Source organism: Zingiber officinale, chromosome 1B, assembly GCF_018446385.1.
Source record: "Zingiber officinale cultivar Zhangliang chromosome 1B, Zo_v1.1, whole genome shotgun sequence".
NCBI classification, from domain to species: domain Eukaryota; kingdom Viridiplantae; phylum Streptophyta; class Magnoliopsida; order Zingiberales; family Zingiberaceae; genus Zingiber; species Zingiber officinale.
The window spans coordinates 155,420,193-155,441,607 of NC_055986.1; positions in this window are offsets into that span (position 1 = coordinate 155,420,193).

Below are 21,415 nucleotides of genomic sequence, written 5' to 3' on the forward strand. Positions count from 1 at the left end.
GTCTGGCTACAGGTGCATAGGTTTCATCATAGTCTAACCCTTCTACTTAGCTGAACCCTTTTGCTACTAGTCTGACTTTGTTTCTAATTATTTCACCCTGATCATCTAATTTGTTCCTAAATACCCACTTAGTGTCAACTATGGTTTTGTTAATGGGTTTAGGTACTAGTTCCCAGACCTAATTTCTTTCAAATTAGGCTAACTCCTCTTATGTTGCTAATGTCCAGTCTGGGTCTGGTAGGGCTTCGTCTATAGTTTTGGGTTCAATTTTGGAAATAAGGGCTATTTGACTTAGATTTCTATAAGATGATCTAGTTCTGACTCCTAGAGTTGGGTCACCCAAAATTTGGTCAGATGGGTGATTGGTACTTGCTCTTGTTAGTCTTATATTTGGCTCAATAACTGGTTCTTGTAATTCACTAGGTTTAAGTTGAATTTCTTCATCATCTTCTATGTTTCTTGAGTTAATATTTTCTGTATTAATATTTTCATTTATTGCATTGAAAAAATTATTCTCTTCATCGAAAATTACATTTATTATTTCTTCAACTTTTAGGGTATTTTTATTATAGACTCTACATGTCCTACTGGTTGTAGAGTACCCTAAAAAGATTCTTGGGGTTAATTTTGATGTAAATTTTTCTCAGTAGTCTTTGGTGTTTAGAATGAAAACTTTACACCCAAACACCTTTAAATAGTTTAAGTTGGAAATTTTATTATAATATACTTCATATGGTGTTTTATTTTGAATTTTATTAATTAAAATTCTATTTTATATATAACATGTAGTATTAATTGCTTTAGCCCAGAATTGATTAGATAAATTATATTCATTCAACATGGTTCTAGCAGCTTCTTGTAGGGTTCTGTTTTTACGTTCTGCTAGACCATTTTGTTGGGGGGTTCTAGGGCATGAGTATTCATGTTTATATCCATTAATTTCATAAAATTCAATAAATTTGTGGTTTTCAAATTCTCCCCCATGACCACTTCTAATTTTTTTTATTTGAGTGTCTTTTCCATTTTCTATTAATTTACAAAAGGTTTTAAAAATCTCATAGGTTTCATATTTGGTTTTTAGAAATTTTACCCAAGTAAATCTTGAGTAATCTTCGATTATGACTAACCAATATTGATTTTTGCTTAGTGACTTGACTCTGTTAGAGTGTATACTAAAAGCCTAGTTTTTTGTAAATATTATTTTTGAAATAAAGAAACACATTGGTCAAATGTCTACATTTATATGTTAAGTGTAATTGTTCAATTAATTTATATTGTAGATAACATGGTGTGTGTGTTGGTGCGGGAAACATCTGACGATCGAACCCAAGTTTTGATAATGACAAAAGAGTCAAAGTTAAACTTATTTGTGATCTAACATGTTTGATGGAGATTGCAGGAAAGTCCTAAGTGTTCTTAGGAAAAAACCTTAGCTACAGTTAGGCAAGGAGAAAAACCCTAGGGGGTGGCAACCCTAGGTCCTAGGGGGTGGTAATCCTAGGTGGAGGAAAATTCTAAGGGGTGGTAACCTTAGGAACCCTAGGTGGAGGAAAATCCTAAGGGGGGGGGGGGTGACCTTAGGTCCTAGGGGGTGGTAACCCTAGATGGAGAAAAACCCTAGGGGGTTGTAACCCTAGGTCCTAGGGAAGTGGTAACCCTAGGCGGAAAGTCCAGTCAGTTTGGAGAACCAGATTGACATCAGGTAATCTCTCCTGAGGGGAGTAGGTGAAGACGCGTTCCCCGCAGAGGGAATAGTAGGCGTCGGGTCAACTTAGGGTTTCCAGTCGAAAATCCGAAGTTAGACCCGGACAGTCTGATGACTGTCGAACACTTGATTTATCATGTTTATATCTTTTCTAACTCTGTCTTGCAGGGTATGTTGTTATTTTGGGACTAACGTATCTTGCAGGTACAAAAGGAACAAGCTAAGCCTCGGATGACAGTGTCCGAGGCGCCTCCATGGAGCTTGGAGGCGCCTCAGGCGCCTCGGGTGCAAGGCTGGAGTTGTCTACGCAGTGAGCTTAGAGGCGCCTTAGAGGACAGTGGAGGCGCCTTGGACTGCTTCTTGGAGGCACCTCCATAGGGCATTGGAGGCGCCCTCAAGCAGATAAGAGGCAACGGCGAGAGCTCATCAACAACGAGGATTGCGGGATAAAACTTCGGGTTGGAGGCGCCTCCATGGGGCATTGGAGGTGCCCTCAACGAAGTATTTAAGCAGGTCTCGAGGCAGCAACAAATAATCAATTCTTAAGCTACCTTTCTCCTGTGTGCTGCTAACAAGACGACCCAGAAGTGCTACGACAAGTTACCGACGACCCGAAGCTGTGATTCTTCAATCTTTTGTTGTCGGTATTATTTTTTAGTTTATTTAATTGTAATCCTTATTGTACTTCAGTTGTAATATTTCTCAATATTATAGTTGTCGTCCATCGAAAGCGATCAACAATCGCAGGCCTTAGAGTAGGAGTCGCCACAGGCTCCGAACCAAGTAAATACTTGTGTTCACGTTTGTTCTCTTTTATTTCCGCTGCTTTTAACTCGATAATTTTACGAATCCAAAACGTGTGAAAGTCACGAGCGCTATTCACCCCCCCCTCTAGCGCATCTCGATCCAATAATTGGTATTAGAGCGGGGTAGCTTTGATTTGGTGCAACCACTAATCAAGCAAGTCTTTCGTGGTGTTTTTCAATTTTCGGAGTCAATTGGAATTAGTACTGTTGCTATATTCCAATCTATTTTTTTTTATTGAGTCGATTTCTACTCGAAGTTGGTGCAACACCACTTGAGTTTGCTTTTCTTTAATATATCCCACACTACTAATCCAAGATCAAGTCCTGGGATATTCCTTTTGCTTGTCTGTTTTGTGCATATTCTCTAAATGACCCAACAAGAAGGCTACAGCACTGTCCGTCCCCCTCCCTTCACCGAAGATGATTTTGAGTACTAGAAGGGAAGAATGGAGACTTTCCTGAAGATCCAGTTCGAGATGTGGATGATCGTCAAGACTGGATTTGAACTACCGACTGATGGAGACGACAAACCAACACCCTGCGAAAACTGGGATCCAACATTAATCAAGAAGGTGGAAGCAAATGCCAGAGCTACTTGCACCCTCCAGTGTGAACTAACAAAAGAGGAGCTCAACCGCGTCGGCCCTTTCTCCAGCGCCAAGGAATTATGGGAGAAGTTGATCAAGCTTCATGAAGGAACGTCCGACACCAAGGTAAGTAAAAGAGACTTAATATTTAATAAGTTATATAATATTAAATTGCAGGAAGGTAAGACAGCTACCCAACTCCACTCCCGGATACAAGATCTACTCAATGGGCTACATGCGATCGGGCAAAAGGTAGACAATAGGGATGTAATCAGGTATTCCTTAAATGTCTTTCCGAGGAATACCTAGTGGACATCCATGGTAGATGCCTACAAGGTCTCTAAGGACCTTTCTGCTATTAAATTAGATGAATTGTTTGATGAGTTTGAACTTCATGAACAGATTAACTCACATCCGGCCGAGAAAGGTTTGGCTTTGATTGCAGGTATAGGAAAAGCACGCGAGTCAAAATCAAAGCACAGAACCGAACCGGAGTCAGATTCAGATGAAGAACCAGATTCAGACAATGACGACGATGAACTCACAGCCGAATTCGTCAACCTGGTGAGGAAGCTCTACAAGAAAAAGAAAGGCTTCAACAAGAAGGACCTCAAAAAGACAATTCAATCCAAGCTAAGGAGGCCCAAGCAAAGGTAAAGTTCAAGATGACATGCTACGGGTGCAATTAGAAGGGGCACATCAAGGTGAACTGTCCAAACCAGAAGGATCCAAAGAAACCAAGAAGGAAGAAGGTCCTGAAGGCGACGTGGGACGAGTCTTCTTCCAATGAATCCGACGACGAAGAACTCGAGCAGGCAAGCTTTCTTGCGTTGACGGCCCGGGACTACACCAACGAGTCCGTAAGCGAGGATGAATAGGAAGCTGAGTCCGAGAGAAGCCACGGATCCGCATCCATTTCTGAAGGGTCAAACCCCTCTGTAAGTAAATGTCGTTTATACAATTTAATTAATTATTTAATGCGTAAAGTAGCTAAGTCCAATGTTTAGATCAAGTCGCTTCTAAAGGAGATAACATTCCTTAAAGAAGCGATTAATACCGAATCCTTGACTGACCCAGTTCAGACTGGAACCTCAACTCAAGTCCAAAAACTTGAGGAAGAAAATTCCAGCCTGAAAAGTCAAGTCGAGGATTTGAAAATTTCATTGGAATGGTTTACACTGGGTTCCAAGAATCTTGACTTGATTCTTGGAAAACAGAAAGCCGTTTACAATCGATCCAAACTAGGATTTAAAGTAAAACAAAAATTTCGGTCCTATTTATCACTCATTAACAGACCAAATAGTGTGATAGTCCAAGCATGGGTACCCAAGCCCAACCTGGTAAATCAAGTTGGACTTGGTCACTATTGAGTTCCCAAGAATCAAGTACATTACCTTGATAGACCATATCGAGGATATGATCCAGGGGGAGCAAATAGAAAAAATATCTTGATAAAAAGATAAACCATTAAAAGAATAATAACTCAAATTTAATTCATAAAGTTAAATAAATAAATAATTAAATAATTAAATAAATACAAAAATTAATAATGTAGGGGGAGGCTCCAGAATAGCTGAAAATAATCTACGCGACAGGGTAATCAAAAGTAACCTACCCGGCAGGGTAATTAGGATTAGAATAAAAAGGTACAACAGTTTAACTTGACCCGTGGTACTGGTGAAGTTTTGGATGATAATACGTTAGGGAAGCTTAGTCTATGCATGTCTAGAAAAATATGGCTTCGACATGATGCATTTGACTAAGTGGAATTGACCGAAGCTACCCCTTACGAATCCTAACTAGTTAGACCAAGGTTTTGTACTAAGTTCAGTGGATAGGACTATTTGGAAAACCTCGAAGGCATGACTACTCTAATGATGTCCAGGTCACTATCATAGCCCAGAAGTTTATCCAAAAAATACCTATTTGTTGAGCCCAAAGCTAAACCTAAATCTAACACAAAGTTAAACCAAACCCTATAATTGAACCTAATTCATCTCACAAAACTATAGGATTCCCTGATTGAAAAATTTAGATCGGGTGAGATGACTAAGGATTAAATTAAATTAAATTAAACTTATTTAAGAAATTGCTTTAAAAACTTATTTAAAAATTATTTTAAAAACTTATATAAAAATTCTTTTAAAAACTTATTTAAAAATTGTTTCAAAAAAAATTATTTAAAAAACTTATTTAAAAATTCTTTAAAAAAACTTATTTTAAAAAAACTTATTTAAAAATTCTTTTAAACTTATTTAAAAATTCTTTTAAAAACTTATTTAAAAAACTTATTTAAAAATTCTTTTAAAAAACTTATTTAAAAATTCTTTTAAAAAAACTTATTTAAAAAATTTATTTAAAAATTCTTTAAAAAAAACTTATTTAAAAATTATTTTTAAAAACTGATTTAAAAAACTTACTTAAAAGACTTTTTAAAAATTCTTTTTAAAAACTTATTTAAAAATTTATTTAAAAATTCTTTTAAAAATTTATTTAAAAATTCTTTTATAAACTTAGTTAAAAACTTATTTAAAAATTATTTTAAAATTCTTTAAAAATTATAAATAAATAAAAATAAATTTTTTTCTAACCCTTCTAAAAGCGTCGAACGAAGGCGCCTCTACTATGGTTGAGGAGCCCTCCAGGATCAACAGGAAATTTTCCGTCGAAAATCACTAAGGTGCCTCGGACCAAGTCCGAGGAGCCCTAAACACACCATTGAAGGTGCCTTCAAAGAGCTTGAAGGCACCCTCAATGTCGACATATGCAGCGAACAAAAAGTTCGCTGTAGATCACTTTCTCGCTGAAAACCAACGATCCGAGGTGCCTTCAACCCTGATTTTCTGCCTTCTTCCTCCATTAAACCTCAGGATGCCTCCTAGGTATACTCCTAACTTATCTATTGTCAGTATATCTTACTTTTGTCCATTTCTTTGCTGTATGAATTGCTTGAATCAAAATAGGAAACGCCGAAACACTGATCCCGCTCCCGCTAGCATACCTTCCACCGATCCTAGGTTCTCCTCAGAGCGGCATAGGATTGAGTTCACCAGACATAAGTTTACCCATATTAAACCTAGGTACTTGAATAGGTCATTTTTTGCTCAATTTTGTCAACCTAGAATCCAGATGATAGAGCACTATCAGCTTAGTAAACTGGTTTATTGCAGTCATGCAGTAAATCAGGACCTATGTGCTCATTTCTTTAATAACCTCGAGAAGGTTGACGACCTGACCTACTCCATTAGAGTTGGTGGACAGGACATCCAGTTTACCCCTACTTTGCTTCACACTAGTCTAGAGCTTAGATCATCTGCATGTTCCTTTTTGTGTTACCCGGCTAGGGATTTACCATTTGGTAACCTCTATTCCCACATCACATTAGACATCATCTACATGTATTTCTTTGGGGAAGAGAGACCAGAGGTCATGACTGAGTTCAAGTCACTCTCCTTTAGGGTTCAGGACTATGTTATGTACAGAGTCTTGACAGCATGTATTTTGTCGATCACATCTCGGGATGTCTCGAAGATGCGACCTTCACATTCCTTTTTCCTGTATGCATTATGTCAGCGCTTAGACATTGATATAGTATTACATATGTTCCATAACATCGTTCATGCATCCAGTCTAGTCACACCCCTTGAGATTCACATGCCCTACTGTCACATCTTGGCATCTATTTTCTCGACCCTTGGGATAGATACCACTCAGGGCAATTATCCCTCTAGGACATTATGATGAGTTCGGGCAGCGTAATCTCAGATTAGCCCACATAGACGTCATCGCTGAGGGGATCCTAGCTTGGAAAGGTAGACCACAACCAGCCGTTGCTCCGAGAGGGCCCGAGGCAGACGATGAGTTTATTGCCTTCTTTGCTCCAGCTGAGGGAGAGGACTGGTTAGAGTTCACAACCGAGGATATTCATGGATAGCCCTCCACTTCGATAGGGCCATCGAACTCGACACGACCATCCACCTCCTTATTGATCGAGGACCGACTTATGCGTCTCGAGGTTCAGTCCGCACAGTCATGATGGCTTATCCTGGACGAACTTCGCTTACTTCGCGTAGAGATAGCCTCCGTCTTTTCCTCACTTCATCAGGGACAGCCTGCACCTGAGCAGCCCCCACCACCAGCTGACGATCCTTCTGCCTAACTTTATCCTTCTATGCATTGTATTTGATTCTAGACATCCATGTATTGTATATTGGATCTGGACATCTCCTTAGTACTTTGGTTGCTTAGATGTTTGATTAGTTGTACTTTCATCTATGTTAGCACTTATTTAATCTTCTTTACTCTCAAATTGGTTTTTAAACTCTAGGTAAAATGATATTTTCAAAATCCCAATTTTATTAGACTTTCAAAATTTGGACTTAGCCTAGGCACTAACATTAGAAATCATGTTCCTCTAGTTTCAACAGAGCATCTCATAAACACCCTAGGCTTAACTTGCTTGTGTTTGAAAAAAACTTAGAACGGCGTGAGATGCATAGGGTACAACCTAGACTTCAGAATGCTTATTTCTGTGCATCGCAGTAAGTCTGTGCGTTAAAAACCAGCATTTCATTAATCAAGTTAAGTCATCCAAACCTAGTTAAATCTAATTGGATCAATTGACTTAACTTGACTAACCAAGTGAAAGTTGTTGCCCTCTAGGTAATCAACTAGTAGTTAAATGGTTAGACATGCGATCAAGAGGATTAAGTGATTAATTTTAATATTTTTAAGTTACTCATGCTTGGACTTTAGGACTTCTTGAACTTATGTGAAAATGGCCTTAGTTGCAACTTTACAAGCTTATTTTTTCAAAAGCTTATTTAAAACTTAGTCTTTTTCAAAGTCTTCTCAAATTACTATTCAAATTAACCTATATCTTAGCTAGATATCTCTCAAAAGGCTTGTTAAAGTTAGCTAAGTGGTTTTTAGCTTTTTTTAAAATTGATAAATATTATTTACAAGGTTTCCAAATTTAACTAAGTGTTTTAAAGTTTTTTTTTAAGTATTTTCAAAATTCAATTCTTTCTGCAAAAAGCTTTCTAAATTAAGTACATTTTAACTTCTTTCAAAATTTAGCTAAATACGTTTTAGATTCTTTTAAAATTAAGCTAAGTATTTTTTTGAAATTTTTTTTTAATTTTAACTTAATATTGTTCAAAAAGCTTTTCGAAATAAAGAAAATGTCTCTTAAAAAGGCTTTAAGAATTTAACGAAATATTTTTATCAAAGCCTTTCAAACTTAACTTTTCAAATTAAGCATTTTACAAGCTTACTTAGCTTTTTAAGCCATTCAATATTTTTTTCAGATTTAGCTGAGTTACTTTTCAAAGTCAAAATAACTTTCCTTGGTTAAAAACAAGCTAAGGTCGTTAATCACTGTTCCTTTTTACTTCCTTGTTTATTTCGATATATGGCAAAGGGGGAGAGTAGGAAAATTCAAAGCAAAATTTAAAAAGAGCTCTTATTAAGGGGGAGCCTTACATCGTTAAAAGTTTATGTATGTTTTAGCTTAAGTTATGCTTGCATTTAAATTTATTTACTTAAGCTTTCTTATGTTTCTTACTTAAACTTTGAAGATTATTTATGCATTTATTTTACTTAACTTTGAATTTTAGTTGCCATAATAAAAAAGGGGGAGATTGTTGGTGCGAGAAGCATCCGACGATCGAACCCAAGTTTTGATAATGGCAAAAGAGTCAAAGTTAAGCTTATTTGTGATCTAACATGTCTGATGGAGATTGTAGGAAAGTCCTAAATGTTCTTAGGCAAAAGTCCTAGCTGTGGTTAGGCAAGGAGAAAAACCCTAGGGGGTGGCAACCCTAGGTGGAGGAAAACCTTAAGGGGCGGCAACCTTAGGAACCCTAAGTGGAGGAAAATCCTAAGGGGGGGGGGGGTAACCTTGGGTCCTAGGGGGTGGTAACCCTAGGTAGAGAAAAGCCCTAGGGGGCGATAACCCTAGGTCCTAGGGGATGGTAACCCTAGGCAGAAAGTCCAGTTGGTTTGGAGGACCGGACTGGCATAAGGTAATCTTTCCTGAAGAGAGTAGGTGAGGACACGTTCCCCGCAGAGGGAACAGTAGGCGTCGGGTCGACCTAGGATTTTCGGTTGGAAATCCGAAGTCAGACCCAAACAGTCTCATGATTGTCGATCACTTGATTTATCATGTTTATATCTGTTCTAACTCTGTCTTGCAGGGTATGTTGTTGTTTTGGGACTAACGTGTCTTGCAGGTATAAAAGGAACAAACTAAGCCTCGGATGAACAGTGTCTGAGGCGCCTCCATGGAGCTTGGAGGCGCCTTGGGTGCAAGGCTGGAGTTGTCTGAGCAGTGAGCTTAGAGGCGCCTTAGAGGACAGTGGAGGCGCCTTGGACTACTTCTTGGAGGCGCCTCCATAGGGCATTGGAGGCACCCTCAGGCGGATAAGAGGCAGCAACGAGAGCTCATCGACAGCGAGGATTGCGGGATAAAACTTCGGGTTGGAGGTGCCTCCATGGGGCATTGGAGGCGTCCTCAACGAAGTATTTAAGAAGGCCTTGAGGCAGCAGCAAATAATCAATTCTTAAGCTACCTTTCTCCTGTGTACTGCTAACAAGACGACCTAGAAGTGCTACGACAAGTTACCGACGACTCGAAGCTGCGATTCTTCAATCTTTTATTGTCGGTATTATTTTTCAGTTTATTTAATTGTAATCTTTATTGTACTTCAGTTGTAATATTTCTCGATATTATAGTTGTCGCCCATCGAAAGCGATCAACGATCGCGGGCCTTGGAGTAGGAGTCGCCACAGGCTCCGAACCAAGTAAATACTTGTGTTCGCGTTTGTTTTCTTTTATTTCTGCTGCCTTTAACTCGATAGTTTTACGAATCCGAAACGTGTGAAAGCCACGAGCGCTATTCACCCCCCCCCTCTAGCGCATCTCTGCCTTTTATTTCCGCAGCCTTGGAAGCTCGATGGACCCGACGACATGAACCCTAGGGTTGACAGCACACGGAGGATAGTGATGGAATAAGTCATAATAGTTGGAAAATTAATTTTCATATTTATTGCTTTTATTTACTGTGATGTGTGTGTGCATGTGATGTATGCTTGCATGAAAAATTCCTCACCTTAAATAACTAAGTGGGAGAGGGATTTTAAATAAATTCCATGGTCTCCATTACAGGTTTGTAAGTGATACAACAAACTTGTGTGTTAGCTCTGAGTGCCTCCCTCCACAACGGATGAGTTTGTTTACGGATCACTAGATCAAACTTCCTTTATGGATGGTTATAGGAAATTATTTAGGAGCGTGTGATCTTCTCCAATTGAAGGGGCACAATCCTATTTAATAGACTAAGTATCAAGTAATGATATACACTTAGACGCATTTAATAGTATCCTCCCCAACGGAATCACTGCTATTTTCTGCGTGACCAAAGGAAAACCAACTATTAATTTTATTTGTCATAAAGTTAGGATGACAAGATAATAAAATTAATGGGTAAAACATTCTCTTACAAATGTTGAATTTGTATACGTTCACATTAACGTGGCATGCAAAATTCATGGTGTTTTGAGGTGTTGATAAATTTAAATAGTATTGTTTGAGGAATCAATATTATTCTAAATTTAGAGTCTTGACCAAAACTTATTTTATGATTCTTAGAATGACTTTCAACCCACTGACTATTATACTAAAAGAGAACAAACTTATTGGTCCCAATTACATAGATTGGAAAAGAAACCTGGACATTGTTCTTACTGCTAAAGCCTATAAATTTGTACTGTTAGAGGTTTCCCCTAATGTGCCTAATAGTGATTCTAGTGAAGAGAAGATTAAGTATCATAAGAAATGGGTAAAGGCAGATGAGATGACGCGGTGTTACATTTTGACTTCAATGTCAAATGTACTGCAACATCAGCATCAGGACTTGCCAACTGCTTATGACATGATGAACAATCTCAAGGAACTCTTCGGACACCAGAATCAGGCTGCTAGGCAAGAGGCAATGAGAAAATTAATGACAACCACCATGTCAGAAGGGACACCCGTAAGGGATCATATCCTAAAGATGATGACTTACTTAAACGAGATACAAATCCTTGGGGCTGAAATCGATGGGAAGCCCAGGTCGATATTATTCTCCAAACGCTACCCAAAAGTTTTGAGCAGTTCCTCCTGAACTATAATATGATTAAAAGGATGTATTCATTGGCAGAACTACTGACAGAACTTCAGGCAGCAGAAGGGTTATTTCGTCATAATTCTCAAATTCACTTTACTGAAAGTGTTTCTACTTCTATGTCGAAAGGCAAGAAGAAGAATAAGAAACAAGCTGGCTCGACAAAGAAAGTGAAACAATCTCTAGGTACTGGACTTAAAGCAGGAATGAAGAAGCCGAAGGGTAAGTGCTTCATTTGCAAGCAGTCGGGACATTGGAAGGCGAACTGTCCTCGTAGGAGAGAGAACAATAAAGGTATATCTTATTCTCTAGTAGTTGAAACTGTAGGACCTTTGGGCCGGCTAGAAGGGGGTTGTTGGAAATCCTGCAAACACAAAAGCAAACAACCCTTCTCGAACTCTTTAAGCTAACACTTGCATAAGAAAAGCAAAGCAATAAATTAAAAACATAAAATAAGAGGCACGAGTGTTTACTTGGCTACAACCGATGTGATTGTTAATCCAAGGAAGATTAAGCCCAATATTGATCTCCTTCAAGCGGAGAAGCCTCTTACAGCGTTGATGTACAAAAAGAAAGAAACTCAACTAAAACTCTAAAGTGCACAAGCATTGGATTTACAGTTCTGAGTTCGTTCAAAAGCTTCTATACTAAGGCTATATTTATAGCCTTGGTTGGGGTGCCCCGAAGGGGTTCCGGGCGCCCTAGGGGGGATAAAACTTTATCCCCAACGTTAAGATCGCGTTTGACGCGATCTGGTCGATTTTCAAGGTCCGGGCACCCGGAGCCATTCCGGGCACCCCGGACTGTTTCAGGCGCCCCGGACTGCTCCGGGCGCCCCAAGCTAGTCCGGGTGCCCCGGACAGTTCCGGTCGCCCCAGACCCTAAGTCAACTTCGGTTGACTTTTTTCGCCTCGGTTGGGTGATCTCTGTCATTCGGAAAAGGGCTCACCCGAACCCAACTTCCGGTCTTCTCGAGCGGGCTTCCCTCCGGCTTCTCGTCCCTCAGAATCGCCGTATGTTTCCTTCTCATTCACCGGCATACTCATCTGCAGTCTTCGTCCCTCGGACGCACCGCGTGCCATCCTTCTCATTAGTTGCGTCTCTTGCTCCCCGAGCAATCTTCCGCTCCGACTTTTGTCCCTCGGAACCACCGCACGCTTCCTTCTCGTCCGCTAGTGTACTCTTCCGCAACACCTCGTCCCTCGGACTGCGTCTTCTGCTCGACTATCTATGTTCCTAAGCTCCTGCACATTTAGACACAAGGTTAGAACAACACAGGACCTAACTTAACTTTATCACACTAAAACAACCTTGGGGTTCCAACAATCTCCCCCTTTTTGATGTGATCAACCCAAGTTAAGCTAGGGTCAAAAATAGACATGAATAATGCAATAATATATTTAGCAATAACATGCAACAAGATAGAAAAAATTAAATTTCAAAAAAAATTCTAATTTTCTACCTCCCTCTAGACTTATACTTTTTCTTCTCCCCCTTTGATCACATAAAAAAATTGGGGATGCAAGAAAAATCTAAGGGTTGACACTTAGAAAATTTATAAAGATCTTTTTCAATGATTTTTTGGAAAATATTTCTAAGTCAAGGAAAATTTCTAAGTCAAGAAGAACTTTTTAGAAAAATTTGAGAACTTTGAAAATTTTGCAATAATTTTCACAACAGCAATCTCAAAATATCAGAGAAAATATCTAAGTTAAGAATAATTTTTGGAAAATTTCTAAGTTTTCACCTTAAAAAAATTTTTCTCAGCCCAAAACTTTATGCAAGAAAATTTAAGAAAATTGATGACATTAAAAAATTTTTCTATGTATTTATTTATTTATTATTTAAGTAGAATTCATTCTCAAGTTATAGCCACATCGCTAAATTTCAATTTTAATCTTTCATTATTTTTTAGATCACAATTTTTCAGATTTAAAGCAGACAATATTAAACATGCAGAAAGTTGTATCATGTTAATTTCTATTATTAGTTTGTCGAGAATCTTTAATCGACAAGCTATTGTTCGAAATTCTTTCAACTCATTATTATTTAATGATTTTTTAGTTTTTAATTTGAAAAACTCTTTCGAGAAAGTAATTTGTAATTCGAAAAAATATTAGAAGAAAGTTTTTGACAACATTTCTAATTTGCATAATTATTTCAAAAAAATGTTTTGCAATTTACAAAAGTCTTTCGACAAAATTTCTAACTTGCAAAACTCTTTTATCACAATATTTTTAATTCGTAAGAATCTTTCGTCAAAACATTTTGCAGTTCGAAGAATTCTTTTGATAATATTTTTAATTTGCAGAATTCTTTCAAAGTTATTGGTAAACCAAAAAACTCTTTCAATGATTCGATTTTTAAATCGCAAAAATTTCCAAGCAACTTTTCATTTTCAGGCAGTTTTCAATAAATTTATCCAATTGCTCAGAAGGTGGAGACCATACCTGACTTACCTTATCAGCAGTTGATTCTCCCCCTGTTGAGTTGTTTTCTTCCAATATCTCTCCCCCTTCATTGATGCTCACCTGGGATGAGCTTTCTGTGTCCTCGGGATGGAGATCGACTATCTCGACAGTTTCCTCATTCTCGGATTATTTTGTCAACGGCTTGGTGTCCATCAAGGAGTCGGATTCGGCTTCAGCTGGTTCTTCGTAGATCTTCAAGAACTTTTCCCAAAGTTCTTTTGCGTTCTTGTATTCTCCGACTCTGTCGAGATCTTCTTTAGGTATTACGGTTAGAATGTGAAATTTAGCTCGCGCATTTGCCATAAACTCCTCACGTTGCTTGTGAGTCCAGAGACGTTTATCGATTTCTTCTCCGTATGCGTTCTTCGGTTCTTCATGACCAAATTTCATTATTAAAGAAATACCAAAATCTCAATTAAGGTATACCTCCATTTTTTGTTTCCAGACAGAAAACTCCCCCTCGAATGCAGGTGGGTAGTCGCTAGCTTCGGCCATCGTTTTGTTGCTTCAGACGGCGGTTAGTCCTTCTGAGGCGTACTCGGCTCTGATACTACTTGTAGGACCGTTGGGCCAGCTAGAAGGGGGTTGTTGGAAATCCTGCAAACACAAAAGCAAACAACCCTTCTCGAACTCTTTAAGCTAACACTTGCATAAGAAAAGCAAAGCAATAAATTAAAAGCATAAAATAAGAGGCACGAGTGTTTACTTGGTTACAACCGATGTGGTTGTTAATCCAAGGAAGATTAAGCCCAATATCGATCTCCTTCAGGCGGAGAAGCCTCCTACAGCGTTGACGTACAAAAAGAAAGAAGCTCAACTAAAACTCTAAAGCGCACAAGCGTTGGATTTACAGTTCTGAGTTCGTTCAAAAGCTTCTGGACCAAGGCTATATTTATAGCCTTGGTCGGGGTGCCCCGAAGGGGTTCCGACTGCCCTGGGGTGGATAAAACTTTATCCCCAACGTTCATATTGCGTTTGATGTGATTTGGTCGATTTTCAAGGTCCGGGCGCCCGGAGCCATTTCGGGGGCCCTGGACTGTTTCGGGCGCCCCGGACTGTTTCGGGCGCCCCGGACTGCTCCGGGTGCCTCGGGCTGGTCTGGGTGCCCCGGACAGTTCCGGGCGCCCCAGACCCTAAGTCAACTCCGGTTGACTTTTTTCGCCTCGGTTGGGTGATCTTTGCCATCCGGAAAAGGGCTCACCCGAACCCAACTTCCGGTCTTCTCGAGCGGGCTTCCCTCCGGCTTCTCATCCCTCGGAATCGCCACGTGTTTCCTTGTCATCCACCGGCGTACTCATCCGCAGTCTTCGTCCCTCAGACGCACCGCATGCTGTCCTTCTCGCTAGCTGCGTCTCTTGTTCCCCGAGCAATCTTCCGCTCCGGCTTTCATCCCTCGGAACCACCGCACGCTTCCTTCTCGTCCGCCGGTGTACACTTTCGCAGCACCTCGTCCCTTGGACTGTCGTTTTTCTCGCTAGCTGCGTCTTCTGCTCGACTACCTGTGTTTCTAAACTCCTGCACACTTAGACACAAGGTTAGAACAACCCAGAACCTAACTTAACTTGTTGATCACACCAAAACAACCTTGGGATTCCAACAGAAACATGTTTAGCGATATTATCTACCAGCACCTAGTGTGTAGATACAAGAGCCACTGATTATGTCTGCAATATATTACAGGGGTTCCAGGAAACCCGACGACTATATGAGGGAGAGATAACCGTCTACATGGGCAATGCTACGAAAGTGGCGGCTGTTGCAGTGGGAGACGTCTACTTATCATTCGATAGGAATAGGATTTTGATTTTGAGAAATTATCTTTCTGTACCAACTTTTAAAAAGAATTTAATTTCAGTTTCTAAACTATTTTTGGATGGATATACTGTTTCTTTTAATGACAAAGTGATTGTCAAGAAAAATAGAGTTATTATCTGTTCTGGTACATTGTTTGCAATTTGTATACTCTAAATCCAATTACTCCCACAAAGCAACAAATGAAAATTAATAACACATCTTCTAATTCTAATAAGAGAAAGGAACCTTCAGAAATGAACCAAACATATCTTTGGCATCTAAGGCTTGGTCATATTAACTTGAGTAGGATTCAAAGGATAAAAGTCAATGGACCCTTGGGTTCATTAGTGTTGGAAAACTTTCCAACTTGCGAATCTTGCTTGGAAGGTAAAATGACCAAGAGACCTTTTAAGGCCAAGGGGTATAGAGCCAAAGATGTGTTAGAACAGGTTCATTCTAATTTGTGTGGTCCTACGTCTATCCAGGCAAGAGGTGGTTTCGAATACTTTGTCTCTTTTATAGACGATTATTCGAGATACGGATACATTTACTTGATGCGCCGCAAATCTGAGTGCTTTGATAAGTTCAAAGAGTACAAAGCTGATATGGAGAAACATCATGGTAAAAGTATCAAGACACTACGGTCTGATCATGGTGGCGAATACCTCTTTGGAGAGTTTAGGAATTACTTATCAGAGGCCGGGATTCAATCCCAATTGTCTACACCTGGTAGGCCTCAACAGAATGGTGTGGCAGAATGAAGGAATATGACTCTTATGGAAATGGTTAGATCGATGATGAGTTATTCAGAATTACCAAATTCATTTTGGGGATATGCTTTGGAAACAATAGTGTACATTCTGAATATGGTATCTTCTAAATCAGTACCCTCTACTCCCATGGAATTGTGGAATGGATGTAAGCCTAGTCTAAGTCATATTCGGATATGTGGTAGTCCAGCACGTGTGCTGAAGGGAGATACTGATAAGTTAGAATCACGTACAGAAGTTTATCTATTTGTGGGATATCCTAAAGGAACGAAAGGTGATTTGTTTTATAATCCTAAAAATCAGAAGATCATTGTTAGCACTAATGCTCAATTTTTAGAGGAAGATTATGTAATGAATCATAAGCCCATGAGTGAAATTGTTCTAGAAGAAATTAGAGAGGACACGTCTAGTCTAGTACCAACAATACAAGATGAAATATCACAAGAAACTGCAACACATATCACAAATGATGCATAGTTACATACAGTACCTCGTTGTAGTGGGAGGGTTGTAAGACAACCTGAAAGATTCATGTTTTTGGGAGAGTCTTCGGACTTGATCCCTGGTGAACATGAACCTGATCCCTGGACATAAGATGAAGCACTCCAAGATAAAGATGCAGTATCTTGGCAAAGAGCGATGAATTCTGAAATAGAATCTATGTATTCTAATAAGGTCTGGGAGCTTGGTTCTAAACCACCAAATGGTGTAAAAGTCGTTGGATATAAGTGGATCTATAAAAGAAAAAGAGGGACAGATGGGAAGGTGGAAACCTTCAAAGCAAGGCTTGTTGCGAAAGGGTACACTCAGAAAAAGGGAATCGATTATGAGGAAACTTTTTCGCCGGTGGTCATGCTTAAGTCTATCTGGATACTCTTATCTATTGCCGCTCATATGGATTATGAGGTTTGGAAAATGGATGTCAAGACAGCTTTCCTTAACAGAAGTCTTGAAGAAACAATCCATATGAAGCAACCAGAGGGGTTTATTGCAAAGGGCAAAGAGCATCTAGTATGTAAGCTCAATCGGTCTATTTATGGACTGAAGCAAGCTTCAAGGTCTTGGAACATCCGGTTTAATGAATTAATCCAGTCGTATGAATTTATTCAGTGTCCGGATGAGTCTTGTGTATACAAGAAGTGTGATGAAAACGTGGTGATATTCCTTGTACTATACGTAGATGACATTTTGTTAGTTGGAAACAATATCAAAGTGTTGTCGGAAGTAAGAGTATGGTTCTCTAAGCAATTCGATATGAAGGACTTGGGAAAATGTGCACATATTCTCGGGATCAAAGTAATAAGGGATCGCAAGAAAAAAATGTTGTGCTTATCCCAAGCTTCATATATCGATACAATCCTAACTCGTTTTAGCATGCAAGACTCTAAGAAAGGTTTTCTACCTTTCAGGCATGGAGTAGCTTTATCTAAGAGATGTCTCCAAAGACATCAAAGGAGATAGAGGACATGAAGGTAGTTCTTTATGCATCGACTGTCGGAAGCCTAATGTATACAATGTTGTGTACGAGACCGGATATCTATTTTACAGTGGGCATGGTTAGCAGATATCAAAGTAACCCTGGACAAGGACATTGGACTGCTGCAAAACATATATTAAAGTACCTGAGAAGGACTAGAGATTATATGCGAGTTTACCAGTCAGATGATTTGCTCCTTATGGGTTACACAGATTCTGACTTCCAATCAGATAGGGACAATAGTAAGTCTACATCAGGCTATTTGTTTACTTTAGGAGGTGGAGCCATTGCATGAAAGAGTGTTAAGTAGAAATGTGTTTCAGACTCAACTATAGAAGTTAAATATGTGGTAGCCTCTGAGGCAGCCAAAGAAGCTGTATGACTTAGGAACTTCCTAATGGACTTAGATGTGATTCCTGGTTTGCCCAAAATTATCACAATTTATTGTGATAATAGCGGTGTAGTAGCAAACTCGAAGGAAGCACGAGCCCATAAGGCGAGTAAACACATAGAGCGTAAGTACCACCTGATATGAGACATCATGAAGCGAGGAGAAGTTATTGTTGCAAAGATTGCATCAGCAGATAACCTGGCAGATCCTTTCACTAAGACCCTTCCGGCGAAAGCTTTTGATCGGCATGTTGAAGGAATGAGAATTAGATGTATGACAGCGTTTATGACATCATAGTCTTTTAGTATAAGTGGGAGATTGTTAGAGTGTATACTAAAAGCCTAGCTATTTTTAAACATTATTTTTGAAATAAAGAATCACATTGGTCAAATGTCTATATTTATATGCTAAGTGTAATTGTTCAATTAATTTATATTGTAGATAATATGGTGTGTGGTGTCACACACAGAAGATCTTGTTATCAGTTCCTTATAAGTTATAAACAGTTGTTCACGACTAAGATAGATAGGAACAAATCATTGGTATAATCATAGTGTAATTTGGTATTAGTTTATCTTGACTATAAAATTACACTAGTACACTCTGAGTGTATTGAGCAGGACCATTTGAGGTAGTTTCTTTTTATACTGACTAAATAAAAGAATAAGACCTCTGTTATTATGGAAGTGTGTGCTCTTAATCCTAATATAATAACAAGCACGTATACTTAATATTTATTTCTTTAATTTATCAAAGGGTGCGATTTAGTTCGATAAATCAATAGGCCTGATAAGTTGGGAAATAATATTATTTATAGTGTGTATTATTGATTATAGAAGGAAACTGTGTCCTAGGAATCTAGGTTGATGATATCCCCAAGAGGAGCTCATAAGGATTGTCATGTAAACCCTGCAGGTGGACTTAGTCCGACATGACAATAAGGTTGAGTGGTACTACTCTTGGAGTTAGATATTAATTAAGTGAGTTGTCAGTAACTCATTTAATTAGTGGACATTCGATATCTTAAACACAGGGAGATTAACACACTCATAATAAAAAAGAGTTCATATAGTAATATGGGATTGGTGCAGTAGTTCAATAATAACTCTTTAGTGGAATGAGTTATTATTGATGAACTCGAGTTGGGTGTTCGGGGCGAACACGGGAAGCTCAAGTTTATCAGGAGACCAAAATCAATTCCTCCTCTCGGTCCCTATCGTAATCTCTTAATTATAAAGTGGTATACTCACTCATACCCACCTTCTTACCCATCCTAAGGTGGCCGGCCAAGACAAGCTTGGAGCCCAAGCAAGGGCCGACCAAGATAAGCCTTGGATGGATCAAGTAGGTGGCCGGCCCTAACTTGGAGCCCAAGTTGGTCACCGACCACAATAAAATTAAAAGGGATTTTATTTTTAAAATCTTTCCTTATGTGGAAGGCATGATTTAAAAGAGAGTTTTAAAATTAAATCTTTCCTTTTATAGTTTCTACAAAAGATTAAGAGAAATGTTTGATATCTTTACTTATTTGTAGTTAAAAGGAAGATTTTAATTTTGGAGAAAACTTTCCTTTTTGTAATCATCTACATATTTTAATAGAGAGATTTTAATTTATAAAAGTTTTCTTTTATAACCAACCATGAAAGGATTTTTTTAAAGAGAAATTTTTGTTTTAAATATTTTCGGAAACAAATTAGGAAGTTTTAATTTTGTGTTTAAAACTTTCATAATTTGTAGGACTTGTAGGGGCCGACCATTAAAAGAATAAAAGGAAATTTTTAATTAAATTTTCCTTTTGTTCATTGGCAAGGGAAAATAAGGAAGTTTTAATTATGTTTAAAACTTTCCTTAATTGCTAAGACCAAAGAATATAAAAGAGAAGGTAGAGGTGCCTCACCTAACAACACATCTATTATTTCTCTCATCTCTTTTCCTTGGTGGTGGCCGACCCTCTCCTCTCTTCTTTCTCTCTTCTCCTTTTGTTGAGGCCGGCAGCACTTGGAGGCTTGTTTTCATCTTAGTGGTCGGTTGCTTGTGGAGAAGAAGAAAAGAAAGAAAGCTTCCCTTCAAGAAGAGTTGGTGGCTGAAACTTGCTAGGAGAAGGAGTCTTGGGTGGATTCTCGTCTCAGTAGATCGTCGCTCACACGACGTCTGAGATAAGAAGAGAAATACGACAGAAGATCGTGAGATCTATAAGCTACAAAAGGTATAACTAGTTATTAGTTTCCGCATCATAACTAGTTCATTCTTTTGTTTAAATCTTTAAATACCAAACACAAGAGGCTAGTGATTCTAGGCTATCAAATTTATGTTTCGATTTTGTGTTTCTTTTGTTTTTCGATCTTGTGATTCGATTGTTCTTAATGGTTAAACCTAGGGTTACTATAAGGAGATTAAATATTGAATTTCGTTGAAAGGTTTTGTCTAGGAAGTGGTGGATGCTCTGATACCCAAGAAGGCCTAGTGCCTCGCCATGTTTAACTTGGAAGCCAATCTTTGAAATTAATATTTAATCGAATTTGTAACATGGGTGGATTTGGATTAATAATGTTAAGTATCGTTTGCGATCCAAGTCTAAACCTCTAAGAACAGATAAGTTGAATTTGGAATCAATAATGTTAAGTTCTGTTTGCGATTCCAAATTTAATTTCTAAAGAACACAATAGGTTGTTAAGGAAGGTTCGGGACTTGTACAAAATTTTTGTACAGGGGAACCAGTACTATATTCTGAGTAGCAACCAACAGGCTCAATGTGAATTAAACAGGTCTAAGTATAAGAGTTCAAGTATTGAATTAGTTCTATTTAACTTGGTTAACTTGTGAGTTGACTTGGTTTGTTTACCCTGTTGACAAGCATTACAAATTGAATTTTCTATAAATTTTAATTTGGGCAGACCTCTAACCAAGTCATTTTGACTCATTTTTGAAATGAGTCTAGTATGAGTGTGATCTAGTCTCCTGTGCCACAACTCAGTTTCCTCTTTTTGTGTCAATAGACACGTTAGTGAAGAGGATGGCAAGTCAATTGCATAAATATTCTTTTTCCTAATTCCCTTAAGTGTGATTTCATGATTTTTAATGTTTTTAATTAAGCTCTCAGATTTTGAAAATGTGACTAAATATCCTGAGTCACACAACTGATTAATACTAAGTAAATTAAAATTGAATTGGTCAACCAGTAGAACTTTTCGAATATAGAAATCGGAACTTAATTAGATATTACCTGTTATGATTACCTTAAGGGTT